Source organism: Leptinotarsa decemlineata, unplaced genomic scaffold (genome assembly GCF_025532065.1).
Source record: "Leptinotarsa decemlineata unplaced genomic scaffold, Ldec_3_MD MMD2_tig00000157_RagTag_RagTag, whole genome shotgun sequence".
Taxonomy (NCBI): Eukaryota; Metazoa; Arthropoda; class Insecta; order Coleoptera; family Chrysomelidae; genus Leptinotarsa; species Leptinotarsa decemlineata.
The window spans coordinates 474,098-495,670 of record NW_027412543.1 but is presented as its reverse complement, the minus strand read 5'-3'; the positions used below and the strand labels follow the sequence as shown (position 1 = coordinate 495,670).

At 31.2% G+C, this 21,573-nt stretch overlaps 2 long non-coding RNA genes across 2 annotated transcripts in view; both read right to left on the bottom strand.

Annotated features, from left to right (window-relative positions):
• Positions 1-4,607: 4,607 nt before the first annotated feature.
• LOC141481310 (uncharacterized) lies at positions 4,608-7,219 on the bottom strand. The gene is made up of 3 exons (XR_012464882.1): positions 7,097-7,219; positions 4,988-7,037; positions 4,608-4,880 (listed from the first exon to the last, which is right to left on the bottom strand). It is a non-coding gene; the product is annotated as an uncharacterized lncRNA (long non-coding RNA).
• A 5,472-nt stretch (positions 7,220-12,691) lies between these two features.
• LOC141481309 (uncharacterized) overlaps positions 12,692-21,573 on the bottom strand; it is a 57,883-nt gene continuing 49,001 nt past the window's right edge. Inside the window, exons 2-3 of the long non-coding RNA XR_012464881.1 lie at positions 12,996-13,211; positions 12,692-12,936 (exon numbers count right to left, since the gene is read on the bottom strand). This is a non-coding gene — a long non-coding RNA (uncharacterized lncRNA). The remainder of the gene's footprint in view (positions 12,937-12,995; positions 13,212-21,573) is intronic.

The window sequence follows — 21,573 nt, the reverse complement described above, 5'->3', positions numbered from 1 at the left end:
ATTATTTTGATGAGATCATGCATTGCCCTAATTTCAGTACGGAACTGAAACCTCTTCGAAACAAGCCGAGATATGTGGATATTTATCAGTCTCCTATCAAGGTTAATTCACAAGTGATTGATCCACCTTCTTCTTTTTCAGTGCGATCAGTGGACTCAGGTCATTCTTGGCCCCAAAAAATAAGTTGCATTCCTCGTAGAACTGGTACCATTTCAGTGGAAGCGCTTCTTGAAGCAAGACCCGAATCGATTCCTCTACGAAACCCTTTTTCACTTGGAAGGATCGATCGCAGCTTGAGAAATGGTTCTTATGGAGATTCTGTGAAACGTGTTCTTCTTTACGAATCAGTAGAGAGTTGTCCTGAAAATCTAGAGAAGAAAATTGGATTGGATAATTTAGGAAACACTTGCTACATGAATAGCATTTAACAAGTGTTGCTCATGACGAAGAATTTCAAGAACGAAGTTTTAATGATGAACGAGAACAGGAATGTTTCCTGCTTATTCATCAAACTCAAACAACTGTTCATGCAGCTGCAGTTTCGTAAGAAGGTATCATCTTTCCCTCCAACCGATTTCCTGGAGTCTTTGAAGTCCACTAGATACTCGTTAGGACAACAAGAGGATTGTTCCGAATTCTTGGGGTTCTTGTTGAATACTCTTCGTGAGCAAAACAATACCAAAATCAATACTCCCAGCCGCTCTGGACTGAATGATTCCGTACAACACATCTCGTCTTGTGTTTGTAAATCTTTTGCTGGAAAAATCCTCACTTATTTACTTTGTGGTAAATGTTCAAGGAGTACTGAAAACTCATGTGAATTTCTGGAACTTCATCTAGCTTTTCCTAATACGACTAATTACCAGTCCTTGCAAAGCTTATTGTTGAATCATCTGAAAATGGAATTTTGAACAGGTGATGATCGACTGTATTGTCAAACATGCGCCAAACTAACTGACTGTTATAAGGAAACAAGTATAGCTGAGGCACCAGTCAATCTAATAATAACACTGATGATTTTCAAACAAGACTCAACCTCTAACGGAAGCAAGCAACTCTTTGGAAGGTTCGAAATAGATGAACATTTCAACCTAGCAGACCACTGTTATAATATTCATGCAGTCATTGTTCACTGTGGTTCTGGCGTTGAATTTGGTCATTATTACGCCTTGGTCAAAGAAGAAACGGACTGGTTTGAGTTTGACGATAGTCGAGTCACGAAGTGTTCTGGCGATGCATTGAATTTATTGGAGCCTCTGGAGACACCCTACATTTTGTTTTATGAGAGAGAGGACATTGTTAGATCAAGATCTTCAGATGATGTGGTGCTGCAGGTTTTTCCGGGTTTTCTTGCAGCTGAAAAAGCAAATGCGCCACTGGAATCAATGAAGTCGCCCCGGAGCGCCAATTAATTTTTATTGTTGTATTTATTTTATTTTTAAAATTATTATTACAATATGTTAAAGCTGAAAATAAAAAAATATTAATAACAAAAATGAAAAATTAAAGGTGTAATGAAATCATAAATGAAGAATTCATTCTTATGCCAATTGAACAATCCAGAGGTAATCATAGAAGAAGCCCCATGTGAAATTCAGATGCTTAAATATTCTAAGAAATTAACAAACTTAGGTAACCCAATGCCTGTAATGATTAATAGAACGAAGATACAGAAAATTGAAGAAAATAAATGGATTATTATCACACCAAGCCAAAAAGGCGCTAATCAAACTTGCAAAAATAGTAGAAAATAAATTCCTCTTCAAGGAACTTTTATTTTAGAACTCACTTTTTCATGTGAATTGAAAATATACAATACAGTCATGAGAGGTTTTCAAAATTCTACAATTGAATTTAAACCATTCAAATTCCCGAAATTGAATTTTGAAAATAATCATTCATATTTCAATCCTCAATTTCAAAATATTACCGCAATTTAACTGGAAGCCAATAACCTGGACGAAATAAAGCACATTCAAGAAACACTAGAAATCAAGAAAGAAGATTCAAGATGTACCAATCAATCATAAATCAATTGATATTTGGAGTATAATTTTATTTGTTATATTTTTTACAGCCATCCTGTATGTAACCTACCGATTCTACCCAATTAGATGTCTAGCCATACCGGATGCCCCAAAAGAAGGAGAACCCGAAGGAACTTTCCAAAATTCCGAAATTAACCCTGGAAATTCACTCTAAGGATGGAGGAGTTATGGAGAACCTTGACTTAAATATTTCAGCGTCGGCACCTCCAACAGAATCTATTCTAACCAGTGTGCAATCGATGGCACCTATAACTCTGGGGAATCTTGCTATTTTATAAAATTCTTGAGCATCATTTTCCATCTCTTCCCTTTTCTTTAGACCTGCACCTTTTTTACTATTCTACATGCGGAAATCCATGAAATCTCCCGCAGTTATTAGGAAGTTTCCCATTGCAAAAAATCGGAGCGTTAATAGCAGCTGTTGCATCGGTTTAATAGCTCCTCCCCTGAAAATTTCAAATACGAAAATGGTGTAGATGATATCTTATATCATATCATCCTTGAACAATATATTATATATCATGGATGTTAATGGTGACATACCTATCGGTATGAGGTTCAAGAACGTTTTCTATTTGCTCCAATAATGAAACAACTGTATTTTTTTTTAGGCGAAACCTATCATAAAATTCTTTCTCACCATATGTAGTGTATGCTCCTCTTTTCCTTTAGACCTTCACTTTCCTCAAATCCACATAATTTTCATCCTCATCTCCATCTGAAGAAATCAAATCAAATCAACGATAATTCATTTTAATGCTAAGAAGAAACTGAAATTTATTGGAGGTTATGTAGACAAAAAGTCTCCTTTTGTAAGCAAAAGTCGCGAAATCGACGCTTTAGCATAAAGGACACCTTTACGTAAAGGAGCCTTTAAAAATCCATTATGGAACCGACTTTAAGCATGAAGACAACTTTAGCTCTTAAAAGAGACTTTAACATCGATTATGGAACCGGCCCTAAATCTGTTTGTGATGACGCCTCTCGTCACTCTTTACTTATCCTTCGTACAACATTGAATAAAGTAATTTGTCATTTTCAATTTCTAAGTTTTTCCACCTTTTTTAAAAATCGTTTTCGCCAAGCCACGACGAAAACTTATGGATCCGTTACGCAATCGCTTTTAAGGTTGATTTCTAAATTTTGTCAAACTATTTTCATTTGTAATTTCAGAAACCTCATTCCAAGTAATTTCACATACATTTTCACCATCATTCATTTTATTTTGATAATAGTTTTTCTTTGTTTATTCAATCAATACTTTGTATCTTTTCTCAACTTCAAGATATAGCAATTTCTGTTCAGGGTTAATATAACTCAGATAATGCATGTTTTCGAGCCATGAGCTAGAGTTTTTCACTTGATTAACCCATTTTTTTGTACGTTTCTCAATATGATGTTTCATTAGAGGAAAACTAGAATTGAAGTGATAGATAAAAAAATGGTAAAATAAATCAAAAATTATATTCAGATCACTTTGAATATAAAGTTCATTCCAGTTCTCATTGCTTAGACTGGTTTTTAAATTGTTTATATTTTCTTTACTTGTGATATACTGTTTGGAACCTTTGGTGTAGTAATGAATATTACTGGAGTTTATATTTTCTTTAGAAAAAATCCTTTCAAATTCAGATGATATCAAGTTACATTCATTTGTTATATCAATTTAATGAAAGAAAGTTCTTGACATTATCGTCAAGAATAAAAACAATTCCATTATCATTGAAGTTGACAAATAGATATCCAAAGTTGAGATAGTATTGGTACTAATCCCAGTTGGCGATTCCACCTCAGAAACTGAATTAAAAATATGAAAGCAGCTCAAAAAAGTTATTGAAATATGCATCTTCCCTATTATAATTCAAATTGAAATCACCGCATATAATAATATTCCTATTTGGTTCATATATGTTGTACATGATTTCCACTATTTTGTCAAACAAAAACAGAACTGCCACCAGGTGAGCGATAACACGATATTACAAAAAAATCATTATAATTGTAATTTTTTTTTAATTTGTAACTTATCCCACAGACTTTAATATGTTTTCCGTTACAAAATTGTTCTAAGTTTAATTTGCTGTAGGAGGTACAGCTTTTTGTATGAATACTTATTTCACCTTTCTTGAACTCAGATCTACAGTATAAATTAGCCAGACCAAAACCATCAAACGCATAACTATTTACGGTGTCATTTGTACACCATGACTCTACAAAACACAGAACATTATTATTGTTAAAATTCGATAGATCAATCTGAAGTTCATTAATTTTTTCATAGTTTAGACTGTATGAATTTACTTGGAGTTTTTTTCCGAACACCAAACCGTTATTTCAACACCTTGACACGTGTTTCTATCATCAAGTGATCATCTTCAAGAGAGAGATTAATCTTCCTCTGGCCCTTGGTGATCAAAACACGTGGTGAGTTGTTAAAATAACGGTTTAGTGTTCGAAAAAAACTTCAGGTATATTCATTACTACACCAAAGGTTCCAAACAGTGCTGTAATGAGATAAATCGTCACTTGAATCATTCATCACATAATATATGGACAATATTATCGACTCTATCAAAATATTTTCATTCACAATAAATATACATTGCAGGTGCTGTAATTCAAATTGTTATCAGCACGTTATCCCCCATTGTACTGTAACGGCAATATTCCACTACACTGGATGAAGGTCACAGGCATGGTTATTTGAGGTTGAATGAATAAAATTGTTGATAAAGGTATGGTCTTTCAGTCAGCTAGTCTCCGAATCTGCTTAGCCATCAGCCGAAAAATATCACTCGGGCTCGCTCTCCCTCAATTTTAAAAGTGGAGCGTCTGGAAAAAATGAAAAGTTATAATGTAGATTCGTTTGAGCTGAAATACAAATATTCAGGAAAATATTTTCCCATTCTAGTTGAAGACCATTATAATACGTTACCCACCTGTTAGCTGATGATTGTCCAGTTTTAGTCCGATTCCATCGCTTTTTCGATTGTTTACTTTCGTCTCCATCTTTGTTGACTGTTGACTGTGAATGAAATTCCGTTCCAGATTGGACCTCAGTCGTGATCTTCAATTAGTTGTCACGTCCGGATCATGAGAGGGTAAATCCCGTTGTTGATAGAGGGCGTAAGAAGTCTCAGTTTCATTTATTGTTGGAATTTTTCCGGAAAGTCTTGTTAGGAAGCAAATTTTCGAAACGTTATTGGAATAATTTGTCAGAATTAGAAATGTAGTGGAGTAATTGTTAAACGGTATAAATTGGACCAGTTTTCCCCTATTAGGGCCATCTGTTGACCAGCTTCCTAGGTCTATGATAATACATCTATTCAGCAGATTTATTTTAGTAAACTGCTAAACTTCAACTCTAAGTGACCAGTGGAGAAACTCCACCCACTTACTTCAAATGAGAAACTAATATTTTCCAATTTGTGGAGATATTTATCAATTGTATGTGGTAATACTAGGTATTAAATTATTGTTTTACCAATTTTTGGGTACTCCGTTATGATTGATTCTCAATTTATTTCACTGATGTTGGAAATAATCGGAAATCAAGCATTTTCAATGTGAAATCTGATTGGTTCACTCGAGTCTGCTCATGGCGAATAGACCTGCGTTCCAATATTTGAACTTTTTCAAAGTAGGCTTCAAAGGAACGATTCCCCACCCGATGTTTCCGGCTTCCTCAAGGCAGCAAGGTAGGGCGATCGACCTGCCGTGATCAGGATTTCTCATGTGTAAGTTCAGCAAGAACCTTTCGAAAACTTGGTGTTTTTAAAAAAATATCTCGTAGAGGAGTAATTTCCAAAGGTTCATTAAAAGTGAAAAAGGTAGTCGTTGATATTTGACTATTCGATAGTTTTGTGGTTGTTTGTGGCCCTTTCACTCTTTTTAGGATTAGTGAACTTTACGTGAGTAGAAACACGCCATTTTGTGTCAATCTATCTGATCCATTTACGCCTCTAGAAAAAGGTCTACTTATTTTTTTCCCATTCCAGAATAATTTATAGTCTGTATAATTCCTGTTATTCCTGGATCCATTGGAAGTCTTGACCCGATCAGACCATTCGTAGATTAGAATTTTTTTGTGTGGAACCTGGAAGTGACTCGTCTCTCCGGAGAGATTTTTTTGATCGTGTTAGTGGAAAACCCTACTGAGCTCGAAGGTATGCCTCCTTGTATAATTTCAACTGTGTACATTGTATTGTCTATATTTCATTTTTCTCGTATCATATCACAACAGCTACCCTAAAGGGGCTGTTGTCAACGTTACTGTCCTTTTATTTGAAGTAATGTTCGATTGAACGTGATGAATCCTGATGATAATCGAACACCGTTAACGTAACGAAAGTTATTGAGGCCTCTAGTATCTTTTCATAAAGCATATTGAAATGGAAATCAACATTTACAATCGATCATTGAAACTTTTATTTATTTTAATGGATGTAGGAAAACATTATTTCCTTTTGCTGACAATTATTGAAATAATTAAAAATACCAGTGGTGTTTCTTACTCGTTTTCTGACATTGTTGCCAAGTTTGAAAAAAATCAATGATTTTCCAAAATTCTATTTATTGAATTCAATTAAATAAAAATGCAGTTTGCACGTTGTCATGTAGATATACAGAAAATGTGATAAAACATATAATTCATTTTCATGAATTGAGATCATTGACTTGAACCATACTTTTTTCTGTCACATTTTGGGGAAGAGTTATTATATCTCACAAAAGTAAATATAAGGTCAAAATAGTTCAAATGAGATTTTTCTTTTCTCAAGGGTTTCATCTTTTACTGGGATTCTGCCTGGACTCTGAGACCTGGAAGATACATTTTATTTTTCTACTGGAATACTGCCTGGACTCTGACTTGGAAGACACTTTTATTTTTTTACTGGGATACTACCTGGACTCTGAGACCTGGAAGATACATTTTACTTTTTACTGGGATACTGCTTGGACTCTGACGCTTGAAATATACGCAAGTACCTGAAACATGAGAAAAGGATTAACGATTTTTTTTATTATCTTCCTCAAGTGCAACTTACTATTAATATGTTTTGGTTTCTTTAATATTGCGTCTGCCCACAGCATATGACTTCAGATATCTTATGGAATTTTGGAGGTTACGTACCTGCGGCTTCACTTCCTGCTTTTTGCTTATTTTTTTTCTAAAAAAACATATTGTCAGTTATAAACGTAGCTGAAGTCGACTTCAGTGCAAAAAAAATATATTGTCTGTTATAAACGTAGCTGAAGGTGACTTCAGTAAGGTTCAAATTATTTTTTTGTCATCTCACGGTTGAACTCTGAAAATAATAATTCTCACAATAACGTCCAGCTGTCCTGTACATAACATAACCCTTGGCATTAATTTTTCCCTGAATACCGTTAATATTCTATTAGAGTAATACTCAATAACTATATAACTATACTCAATTTTATATATATATATATATATATATATATATATATATATAGATATATATAGATATATATATATATATATATATATATATATATATATATATATAATATATATATATATATATATATATATATATATATATATATATATATATATATATATATATATATATAGATAAAGGAGTTTTTTATTCGGACATAGCACTCAAGGAAGTGGCAAACCATAGACACGTGTTTCGGGCTTTTGGCCCATCATCAGTATGGTGCAGCCAAGTGTAAGGATGGGCAACACTTGGTTACCAGAAGAAATAAATACAAATGCACGGAGCCACCAGCAGGAGCCAGCCGCACATTTGTGGTTTCACTAAATAGATCTTGTGTTTACAATGGCTCCGTGCATTTGTATTTATTTCTTCTGGTAATCAAGTGTTGCCCATCCTTACACTTGGCTGCACCATACTGATGATATATATATATATATATATATATATATATATATATATATATATATATATATATATATATATATATATATAGATAAAGGAGTTTTTTATTCGGACATAGCACTCAAGGAAGTGACAAACCATAGACACGTGTTTCGGGCTTTTGGCCCATCATCAGTATATATATATATATATATATATAGATGGTAGAATATGATGTGTTCAACACATCATATTCTACCATCCGTGAAAACCTACATTGTAATATATATATAGATATATATATATATATATATATATATATATATATATTAATTGATAGTGTAACGACCGTATGTATATATAGAATAGTAGTTTTTCGGGGATTCGGTCTGATTAGAATAAATATTTACCCTTTTTAGCTGCCCGAGCTTTCGCTAATGTTTATTAGCTTTATCGAGGGCTGTAATATAAATAGGACATAATAAATATATATATATATATATATATATATATATATATATATATACAATATATATATATATATATATATATATATATAAAATATAATAACGGATAAAACAGAATACCTGTGCTATGTGAGAATATTCAATTTGGAAATTTCAATTTTGAAAGAAGTCTTCAACATCAAAATGACAACTTTTTGACATTGAATAATGTGAAATACTTCATAAAATTTTTCATTATCGTTTATTATGGGGATTTATACTGTGTTAATATTACAGGATGTATTCAGATTTATATTTTTTGTTAGTAAAAATGAATAAATTTTGCTGAGGTTGTCGATGTCTGTCTTTTTGTTGATATTGTTTTCTTTAATTTTGATCTCAGCCATTTCCAGAAATTGCCTTTTATTTGAATCTGGTTCGAAATGGAGAATTTTGGTGTTAGTATAATTGGCTGAATGATCATTATCTAGAACAGGTTGTGTGAGTGCACAAGAATTTCGTTTTAAATTTTTACAATTACTTTTATGAAGAGCTATGCGGGTTTTTAAATTGTTTTTTGTTTGACCTATATATATCTTATCACAATTATTGCATGGAATTTCGTAAACTACATGTGACTTTTCAAATAACGAATCTTCATCTTTCAATTTTGAATGTAGTTTAGTTAAGGGTTTAACTTTCCTTTGTGAAATTTTTATATTCTGTTCTTGTTTAAATACGTTTATGATTCTGCTGGACAATTCAGGGACATAAGGAATGGAAAAGTATTTGAAATTTGGATTTTCAGCTTTATTGTTCTCTCTGATGTTGATGATATTAGATGAAGTATTATATAACAATTTATTTAAAAATTTTGGAGGATAAGAATTAGTTAATAAAATATTGAATAATTGTTTTAAATTTTTTTCTACCAATGTAGGATGAGAAATTTTTTCTATTCGATTTTTTAAACCTAGAACTAAATTAATTTTCATTTTTTGTGGATGGCAGGATGAATAGTTTATATATCTGCCTGAATCAGTGGGTTTTCGTGGATGGCAGGATAAATAGTTTATATATCTGCCTGAATCAGTGGGTTTAGTAAAATAATCTAAAATAACAGAGTTACCATCTTTCCTGATTAAAAGAGTATCTAAAAAAGGTACTGTTTTGTTTTTTTCTTTTTCTATGGTAAATTGAATAGATGGATTGTAATTGTTAAAAATGGTTTTCATATCATCAATTTTGTCGAAAGGTACAGCACATATTATATCATCCACAAACTTTTTTAAAAAAGGAACCTGAGATGATAATTTTCGAATACATTCATGTAATAAATCATCTATCACATATTGGGCTAAAATAGGTGATAAATGGGATCAACTTATATATATACATATATATACAGAAAGATTGTAAAACTCTTTTTTCTGTTCAAGCTTTCGAGGCGTTTATTGTCTCTTCATCGGGAACTCTACAATAATTATTGAATAAACAAACGGTTATGGACAACGTGTTCATACTTACGAAAGTGAGGTTAAAATGAAGTTAACACATAAGTAACAAAGAGGATCCTCATATATGTATGTCAAGATTAAAATTGGTTAAAAACATGTAATATTCATTCAGAATTTTGCAATAATGTGAGATGATTACACGAATAATATGAAATAATGAATTTGAAAATTGAACTCAACAGGTAGTCAGACATGATTGACACGAAACATTGAGTTTGGCAGAATTTTTTGTTCTGACCAATGCATTGCTGCCAATGAGATTTCACAGAACTGTAAAATGATAAATCACAGAGAGTGAAGGTACGGGGTTTCTGTTCTGAAATTATTAAGTATTATCAAATTTGTTTTCTTTGTTTAAGCAAAGGAGATAGGTATAAATCAGGCTGAGACTTTCAATGTCTGACCTGGAATTAATAGTATTTGAATTTTTAACTATGTGACACATTTCTAAGAAAGTTCTTTTTTGAGTATTATTTTCTGAGTCTAAAATTTCAACATTCTCGAAGGAAAAAGCATGATCCAAATTTATGGTGTGATTAGAAAGGGAACATGACGGTTTATTACATCTTATGTCACTCTTGTGTGAAGTGATTCTGTCTTTTAATTTTCTACTAGTTTGTCCAATGTAAATCTTTTCACAACTTGAACATGGGATGGAATAAACCACATTGGATAGATTGATTATATCTTCTTTGTCTTTTAAGTTGGAAAAAAGTTTCTTAATAGTCTTCAGATTTTTGAAAGCTAATTTCACATGTTCAAATTGATTAAAAATTTTTTTAAGATTGTATGAAAAGCTACCTAGATGAGGTAACGAGAAATAAAATATCATTTGTGGGGAATTGTTATTGTTAGTAATATTAATATTATTATGCAAATTATTGTTTTGATACAGATTGTTATTGTCTAGAATTGTGTTAACGGAAGATCTGTTGAAGAGTAGTTTATAAATGAGAGATTTTGGATAGCCATTTTGAAGAAACAATTCTGCAAGTTTTTTTAAATTTTGTGTTGAAAATTCGGAGGACCTCTTCGATTTCATCATTCGGGACACTGAGTATTATGTCATCGACATAAAAAAATATGTCGATGACAACTATTCTTTTTTAATTATTCTTTTTTACTTGTTTCAGGGATAGCTCTTCATAAAAGTAATTGTAAAAATGTAAAACGAAATCCTTGTGCACTCACACAACATGTTCTAGATAATGATCATTCAGCCAATTATACTAACACCAAAATTCTCCATTTCGAACCAGATTCAAATAAAAGGCAATTTCTGGAAATAGCTGAGATCAAAATTAAAGAAAACAATATCAACAAAAAGACAGACATCGACAACCTCAGCAAAATTTATTCATTTTTACTAACAAAAAATATAAATCTGAATACATCCTGTAATATTAACACAGTATAAATCCCCATAATAAACGATAATAAAAAATCTGAAAAAGTATTTCACATTATTCAATGTCAAAAAGTTGTCATTTTGATGTTGAAGACTTCTTTCAAAATTGAAATTTCCAAATTGAATATTCTCACATAGCACAGGTATTCTGTTTTATCCGTTATTATGTTTTATATATATATATATATATATATATATATATATATATATATATATATATTTATTATGTCCATTTTATATTACAGCCCTCGATAAAGCTAATAAACATTAGCGAAAGCTCGGGCAGCTAAAAAGAGTAAATATATATATATATATATATATATATATATATATATATATATATATATATATATATATATATTTATTATGTCCATTTTATATTACAGCTAATAAACATATATATATATATATATATATATATATATATATATATATATATAGAATGGAATAACGGGGTCTCTCAGTCAAAAAATCAAAAATCAAAAACTCTGCTTTAGTTTGCCAAGCTTTCGCTTCTAGTGGGAAGCTTCTTCAGGATAGTAAAAATGAGTAAAAAACAATTAATTGAACATATAAATTGACGAAAAAAGTTGAACATTAATGGAGTTCAGTTTGAGGAGTGCCTAGAAGATGACAGTACAACCAACTGTCGAAAGCGCTCGCAGATAATTAATGGAAGATATAAAGCTTCAAATCCTTTTTGTAACATTCAATATTGAAATACTGAAAATGAAGGAAAATACATATATATATATATATATATATATATATATATATATATATATATATATATATATATATATATATATATATATATATATATATATATATAGATATATACATATATTTCCCACTTGACATTGTCAGCCAAAAAACTTTTATCAACTGTATTGTATTTTTTTCCTCTTGTTAGTCAGAAATTCAGGTTACATTGTTTGAATAATTATTGGTTTCGATGATCAATACTAGATTTATTGGATTGCGGCTTGTCAGTTCCATTTCATTTCTTTTGGTAAGTTGAAAAAATGATCAGAGTGTAATTGTGGGGACTTTGGCATCTCAATTTACCTAGCGCCCAAAAAAAAAAAGAACTCACACCTTCTTCTCTGTAGTAAACCGGTATGTCCGAATGTCATCGTGACAGGCCACCAATTGTGACGCGCGGTGAAGCGGTTACATGGGTCATACTGAAATACAATTTCTTGAATGTCTAAATATCGCGTGATACACGATTCTCTTTAAGAAAAACAGATGCGAAATGTATTGCTGTCATTTTATATTTGTTATGGAACATAACACTCGATCTTATGAAATGGAATATGTTGTTCATACTTGAATACAATTTCTTGAATGAGTCTAATAATCCTAAGATACATGATTCCCTTTCTGGAAAACAGAAGTGAAATGAATTACTGTAATTTTATAGTTGTTATTAAATATAACACTCGATCTTATAAAATGGAGTATGTTGATCATACTGAAATACATTTTTTTGAATGTGTCTGATTCTCTGTTACGGGTTATGTTGGTTCCAGAGGTGATAGCAGTGAAAATAAGAAAAAGGATACAGTTTTTTTTATTTCTACTCTCTGAACTTCATTATTCAACTTCTACTTTTTATAAAATATGTACATTCAGAACAGGGATATGCTGATATTTTCATGCCTAAAACAGAAAGATCTATTAACTACGAATGTTATAACAATTTATTGTTCAATACTAACCAAATACGAGTCCAGTGGGGTCGATAGTACGGGTACGGTTCATCGTCAGGTATGTTGATCTGCTTTTGAGTAGATAACCGAAATATGGACCGTTTACTAATTGTTTGCATCATTTTGGGAATTCATAACAAAATAACATAACCTCACTTCTGCTTGTCATCAGAAGGTTCATTAGAACTACCAGGTCACTTCATTATAAATATCTGGGTTCCCAACCTGAAATATAAAGGACACTAATGAAAAAAAATTGAAATAAGCGGGTTTTTTTGTTAAATATGAAAAAAAAGAGAGTTGAGGAAAATGATCGTTTTTCTGGTGTTCTAGGAAGATTCAAAAGACGTGGGTCGCTTGGTTGCGGATTTTTCTTTGATACCCTTGTGATATTGCGGAAAAGTTAGTCAAAGGAAGGTCCTCTGACTATTTCTAGAAGATTTGTTCCCGAATTACACAAGTTTGCTAAATTCACATTGAATAATTTCTACCCTAGGCCACCCATCATCGAGGTAGGTTTCATCAGCCTTTGCATGTTTTTATGTGAACCCGGTCAAACTTTTCATGAATATGTTCTTTTTAGGGCCTTTTTTACTTTTGCTACTTGTTATTTTACGATACGTGGGCTCATCAAATACCCTACTTTACATCAATTTGTCTTTATGTAACGGTTCAGTTCAGCTTGGTTTTACTTATCGTATTAGAAGATAAGGGGCGAATATCTAGTTGAAGAAAGCCCGGGGTAGTATTCATCACCTAGGCCTGGATCATTGGTTGGAAAATAAGTAGGAGCGCAATCACTTCCCAACTTGGACATTCAGTCGAAGTGATCACGTAACGAGTATTTTGGATGCTTCGTTCGAACGCCTAGGCCTACCCTGCTACACGGTCACTCTCTACAAGACAATATCCTCCTTCGAAGCTGTACCCAGGTTGGAAAACAATAAATATAACACTCGATCTTATGAAATGAAATATGTGTGTCATACTGAAATACAATTTTTTGAAATGTGTATTTCTCTTTCAGAAAAACAGATGTGAAATGTATCCATGTTATTTTATATTTGTGATGAAATTAAACACTCAATCTTTGAAATGGAAAATGTTGGTCATTCTTGAATACAATATCTTGAATGAGTCTATAAAACGTAAGATACATGATTCTCTTTCAGAAAAACTTATATGAAATGTATTGCTGTCTTTTTATATTTGTAAATGATCTCATGAAATGGAAAATGTGTGTCATACAGAAATACAATTTCTTGAAAGTCTAAAAATCGCAAGATACATGATTCTCATTCGGAAAAACAGATGAGAAATGTGTTGCCGTCATTCTATCATGGTTATTAAATTCAACACTTGATATTGTGAAATGGAATATTTTGAAGATACTTGAATACAATTTCTTGAATGAGTCTATAAATCGCAAGATACATGATTCTCTTTCAGAATAACAGACGAAAATGTATTGCTGTCATTTTGTATTCGTTATGAAATATAAAACTCGACCTTATGAAATGAAATATGTGTGTTATACTGAAATACAATTTTCTGAATGTGTATTATTCTCTTTCAGAATAACAGATGTGAGATGTATTCCTGTTATTTTATATTTGTGATGAGATTACAGACTCAATCTTTGAAATGAGGAATATTCGTCATAGTTGAATACAATATCTTCAATGAGTCTATTAATCGCAAGATACATGATTCTCTTTCAGAATTACAGATGTAGAATGTATGGCTGTCATTTTATAGTTGTTATGAAATATAACACTCGATATTATGAAATGAACTATGTGTGTCATACCTAAATACAATTTTTTGAATGTGTCTTATTCTCTTTCAGAATAACAGATGTTAAATGTATTCCTGTTATTTTATATTTGTGATGAAAGAACACACTCAATCTTCAAAATGAAGAATGTTGGTCATATTTGAATACAATTTCTTGAATGAATCTATTAATCGCAAAATACCTGATTCTCTTTTAGAAAACAGATATGGAATGTATTCCTGTCATAACATGTCATAACAGATGTAAAATGTATTGCTGTCATTTTATATTTGTGAATAATCTTATAAACTGGAAAATGTGTGTCATACTGAAATACAAATTTTTGAATGTCTAAAAATCGCATTCGCAAAATTGCATTATTCTCTTTCAGAATAACAGATGTGAAATGTATTCCTGTTATTTGATAGTTCTATATGGAATTCAACACTCGATCTTTGAAATGGAAAATGTGTGTCACACTGAAATACAATTTCTTGAATGTCTAAAAATCGCAAGATACATGATTCTGATTCGGAAAAACAGATGCGAAATGTATTGCTGTCATTCTCTTATACTTATGAAATTCAACACTTGCTATTATGAAATGGAATATGTTGGTCATACTTGAAAACACTTTCTTGAATGAATCTATGAATCGCAAGATACATGACTCTCTTTCAGAATAACAGATGCTCAATATATTGCTGTCATTCTATAATTTTTATGAAATATAACACCCGATTTTATGAAATGGAATATGTTGGTCATACTGAAATAAATTTATTTGAATTTGTCTTGTTCTCTTCCAGAATAACAGATGTGGAATGTATTCCTGTTATTTTATATTTGTAATGTAATTTCACACTCAAACTTCAAAATGGAAAATGTTGGTCATACTTGAATACACTTTCTTGAATGGTTCTTTCATTCGCAAGATACATGATTTTTTTTGGGGGAAAGAACGTTTTTGGCTTTCTACTACTCCATCTGATACAAAAAAAAATGGATGACAGAATCTTCCAAAGAAAGGGAGGAAGTAATCAATTTGAAAATGAGTAACTCTATACATGGATGTGTAGATCATGCAAAGAAGTAACTTTCAGACACAAACTGAAAGAAAGTCTTCCTGAAACAGCTACTTTCATATAAACATTGAATTACACGAAAGAAAAAAATTCTTTCGAAACAAATACTTCTATATGAACACTGAATTATACAGAAGATACTTTTCTCTATTCAGTTTGTATATCGAACATTTGTTGAGGAATGAGAATCAGATATCATTCACATGAGTTCTACTTTGAATGAATGGTAATAAATTGTACTCACATGGAACACTGTCACCCTAACTGGTATACACCGTGTTTCGCCTTAAGACACTTGCCCTAAGGCTCTTCAGTACCAAATTGGATAACATTAAAGAAAATACACACACTTCATTCAAAATCGTAATTCATAAATGAAGTGTGTGTATTTTCTTTATTGTTATCCAATTTGGTACTGAAGAGCCTTAGGGCAAGTGTCTTAAGGCGAAACACGGTGTATACCAGTTAGGGTGACAGTGTTCCATGTGAGTACAATTTATTACCATTCATTCAAAGTAGAACTCATATGAATGATATCTGATTCTTATTCCTCAACAAATGTTCGATATTCAAACTGAATAGAGGAAAGTATCTTCTGTATAATTCAGTGTTCATATAGAAGTATTTGTTTCGAAAAAATTTTTTTCTTTCGTGTAATTCAATGTTTATATGAAAGTAGCTGTTTCAGGAGGACTTTCTTTCAGTTTGTGTCTGAAAGTTACTTCTTTGCATGATCTACACATCCATGTATAGAGTAACTTATTTTCAAATTGATTACTTTCTTCTTTTCTTTGGAAGATTCTCTAATCCATTTTTTTGTATCAGATGGAGTAGTAGAAAGCCAAAAACTTTCTTTCTCAAAAAAATTAATCACTACTATAAATATAACCCTTCCAAATCATACATGATTCTCTTTCAGAATAATAGGTGTGAATTGTATTCCTGTCATTCTATATGTGTTATGAGATATAACACTCGATATTATGAAATGAAATATGTGGGTCACACTGAAATAGAATTACTTGAATGTTTCAAAATCACAAAATACATGATTCTCTTTCGGTAAAATAGATGAGAAATGTATTGCTGACATATCATATTTGTTATGAAATATAGCAATAACACTCGATTTTATGAAATGGAATATGTTGGTCAGACTGAAATACAATTTCTTGAATGTCTAAAAATCGCAAGATACACGATTCTCTTTCAAAAAACAGATGTAAAATGTATTGCTGTCATTTCATATTTGTAAATAATCTTATAAACTGGAAAATGTGAGTCATACTGAAATACAATTTCTTGAAAGTCTAAAAATCGCAAGATACATGATTCTCTTTCAGAATTATAGATGTGAAATGTATTCCTGTTATTTAATAGTTCTATATGAAATTCAACACTCGATCTTTGAAATGGAAAATGTGTGTCACACTGAAATACAATCTCTTGAATGTGTCATAAATCGCAGGAGACATGATTCTCATTCGGAAAAACAGATGCGAAAACTATCGCTGTCTTTCTATTATAGTTATGAAATTCAACACTTGATAATATAAAATGGAATATGTTGGTCATACTTGAATACAATTGCTTGAATGAGTCTATAAATCGCAAGATACATGATACTCTTCCAGAATAACGGATGTGAAATGTATTCCTGTTATTTTATAATTCTATATGGAATTCAACACTCAATCTTTGAAATGAAAAATGTGTGTCACAGTGAAATACAATTTCTTGAATGTCTAAAAATCGCAAGATACATGATTCTTATTCGGAAAAACAGATGCGAAATGTATTGCTGTCATTCTATTATACTTATGAAATTCAACACTTGATATTATGAAATGGAATATGTTGGTCATATTTGAATACAGTTTTTTGAAAGAGTCTATAAATCGCAAGATACATGACGTTCTTTCAGAATAACAGATGCGCAATGTATTGCTGTCATTTTATAATTTTTATGAAATAAACAGTCGATCTTATGAAATGGATTATGTTGGTCTTACTTGAATTCAGTTTTTTGAATGAGTCTATAAATCGCAAGATACATGATTTTCTTTCAGAATTACAGACGGAAATGTATTGCTGTCATTTTATATTTGTCATGAAATATAACACTCGATCTTATGATATGAAATATGTGTGTCATACCGATATACAATTTTTTGAATGTGTATTATTCTCTTTCAGAATAACAGATGTGAAATGTATTTCTGTTATTTTATATTTGTAATGAAATTTCTCACTCAATCTTTAAAATGGAAAATGTTGGTCATACTTGAATTAATTTCTTGAGTGAGTCTATTAATCGCAAGATACGTGATTCTTTTTCAGAATAACAGATGGGAAATGTATTGCTGTCATTTTATATTTGTTATGAAATATAACACTCGATCTTATAATACGAAATATGTTGGCCATACTTGAATACAATTTCTTGAATGAGTCTATAAATCGCAAGATACATGATTCTCTTTCAGAAAAACTGATGTATAATGAATTGCTGTCATTTAATATTTGTAAATAATCTTATAAAATGGGAAATGTGTGTCATATTCGAATACAATTTCTTGAAAGTCTAAAAATCGCAAGATACATGATTCTCATTCGGAAAAACAAATGCGAAATGTATTGCTGTCATTCTATTATGGATATCAAATTCAACACTTGATATTATGAAATGGAATATTTTGGTGATACCTGAATACAATTTCTTGAATGAGGTTATGAATCGCAAGATGCGAAATTCTCTTTCAGACCAACAGAGTGAAATGTATTTCTGTAATTTCATAATTTTATATGAAATTCAACACTCGATATTATGAAATGGAAAATGTTGGTCATGCTTTATTAGAATTTCTTGAATGAGTCTATGAATCGCAAGATACATGATTCTTCCTCAGAATAACAAATGAGAAATGTATTGCTGTCATATTATATTTGTTATGAAATATAACACTCGATCTTATGAAATGAAATATGTGTGTCATACTGAAATACAATTTTTTGAATGTGTCTTATTCTCTTTCAGAATAACAGATGTGGAATGTACTCCTGTTATTTTATATTTGTGATGAAATTACACACTCAATCTTTGAAATGAAAAATGTTGATCATACTTGAATACAATATCTTGAATAAGTGAATTAATCGCAAGATACATGATTCTCTTTCGGAATAATAGATGTGAAATGTATTCCTGTTATTTAATAGTTCTATATGAAATTCAACACTCGATCTTTGAAATGGAAAATGTGTGTCACACTGAAATACAATCTCTTGAATGTGTCATAAATCGCAGGAGACATGATTCTCATTCGGAAAAACAGATGCGAAAACTATCGCCGTCTTTCTATTATAGTTATGAAATTCAATACTTGATATGAAATATGTGTGTCATACCGATATACAATTTTTTGAATGTGTATTATTCTCTTCCAGAATAACAGATGTGAAATGTATTTCTGTTATTTTATATTTGTAATGAAATTTCTCACTCAATCTTTAAAATGGAAAATGTTGGTCATACTTGAATTAATTTCTTGAGTGAGTCTATTAATCGCAAGATACGTGATTCTTTTTCAGAATAACAGATGGGAAATGTATTGCTGTCATTTTATATTTGTTATGAAATATAACACTCGATCTTATAATACGAAATATGTTGGCCATACTTGAATACAATTTCTTGAATGAGTCTATAAATCGCAAGATACATGATTCTCTTTCAGAAAAACTGATGTATAATGAATTGCTGTCATTTAATATTTGTAAATAATCCTATAAAATGGAAAATGTGTGTCATATTCGAATACAATTTCTTAAAAGTCTAAAAATCGCAAGATACATGATTCTCATTCGGAAAAACAAATGCGAAATGTATTGCTGTCATTCTATTATGGATATCAAATTCAACACTTGATATTATGAAATGGAATATTTTGGTGATCGCAAGATACATGATTCTTCCTCAGAATAACAAATGTGAAATGTATTGCTGTCATATTATATTTGTTATGAAATATAACACTCGATCTTATGAAATGAAATATGTGTGTCATACTGAAATACAATTTTTTGAATGTGTCTTATTCTCTTTCAGAATAACAGATGTGGAATGTACTCCTGTTATTTTATATTTGTGATGAAATTACACACTCAATCTTTGAAATGAAAAATGTTGATCATACTTGAATACAATATCTTGAATAAGTGAATTAATCGCAAGATACATGATTCTCTTTCGGAATAATAGATGTGAAATGTATTGCTGTAATTTAATATTCGTTATGAAATATAACACTCGATCTTATGAAATGAAATATGTGTGTCTTACTGAAATACAATTTTTTGCATGAATTATATCGCCCGTTCCCATGTGAACCGCTGACCATGCTGAAGCAGAATCTCGCGATTCTGGGAAACTGATGTGCAAGCATTCTTATCTTCATGGGAAGAATACTTTTGTAATTCAGTTATAATTTTGCTCTCATACTGTTAACATCAATTTTTGTTAATAAAATTAATTTTTAAAAAAGGACTTTGACATCCTAAAGTTATATTTGGCGCAGTCGGTAGGATACTCGAAATTGAACGTATTGAACGTGCAGTTTTCGTTTCAACGATTTATCGGGTATCGAACTTGTTGTTTTGTCTTGTGGAGGTGTTTGTGAAGGAATGGCTCTTCAAACCTCAAGAAACCCAATCCATCGTGGACCTTTAGCTACCCTCAACAGGCAGATCATCGGGGAGTGGAACAGAATCGTCCAGTCTCGCAAGGAAGTCTTTCTGGAAATCAAAAATCGAGGAACCAGTCGTCTACCTTATAAAGGATGCTCAAAGTTCTTACAATTTTAATGTAAGTCGTAATTTTTAAATGTCTATTGATAACTTATCTCAAATTCTTGGAAAGTTAAATTTGAATAACGAAAACCCTTCAGCTGACTCTTCAGTTTCTTTGCCTAATTCTTCTAGTAGTTCAAATATAATAATGGCTAATCAATTCAACTCAGAATACCTTAGGTGTGTGCCCGAATTCGACGGCAACCCTAATGATTTAAATAGATATCTAGCAGTTTGTGATTCAATAATTAATACTTTTTATAATGTGGCTGAGCCGACAAGCTTTCAAAATGTTTATTTGCTGAACTGTCTCATTTCAAAATTATCAGGCAAAGCTAAAGTAGTAGCCAATATACAGAATGTTTCAAATTGGAGAGAACTCAAAGATACATTAACCAGAAACTTTGCCGATCAAAGGGATGAAACTTGCCTAAACAGAGACATGGTTATGCTTAGGCAATCCCCTAATGAAAAGCCTCAACAGTTCTATGATAGGTGTTTAAATATATTGAACCTATTGTGCAATTATATCGACGTTCACGAAATCACACAAGAATCTAAAAGGTGTAAAAAAGATTTATATAGCAATTTGGCATTGAAAACCTTTCTTTCTGGGCTCAAGGAACCCTTGGGTACTACAATACGTTGTATGCAACCCAAATCTCTCAGTGAAGCATTGCAGTTTGTTTTACAGGAAGACAATGTACATTACTTCCAAAATTTCTCAAATAAGAATACATTTAGACCAAACTTTCAACCTTCTAGAACACCAATTCAGATCAGATAGCCAAATTCTTCTCCTGTCAATAATTATAGTACACCAAATAACTTTTTCAGACAGCAAAATCAATTTCCTTCACAACCAATACCAATTCAG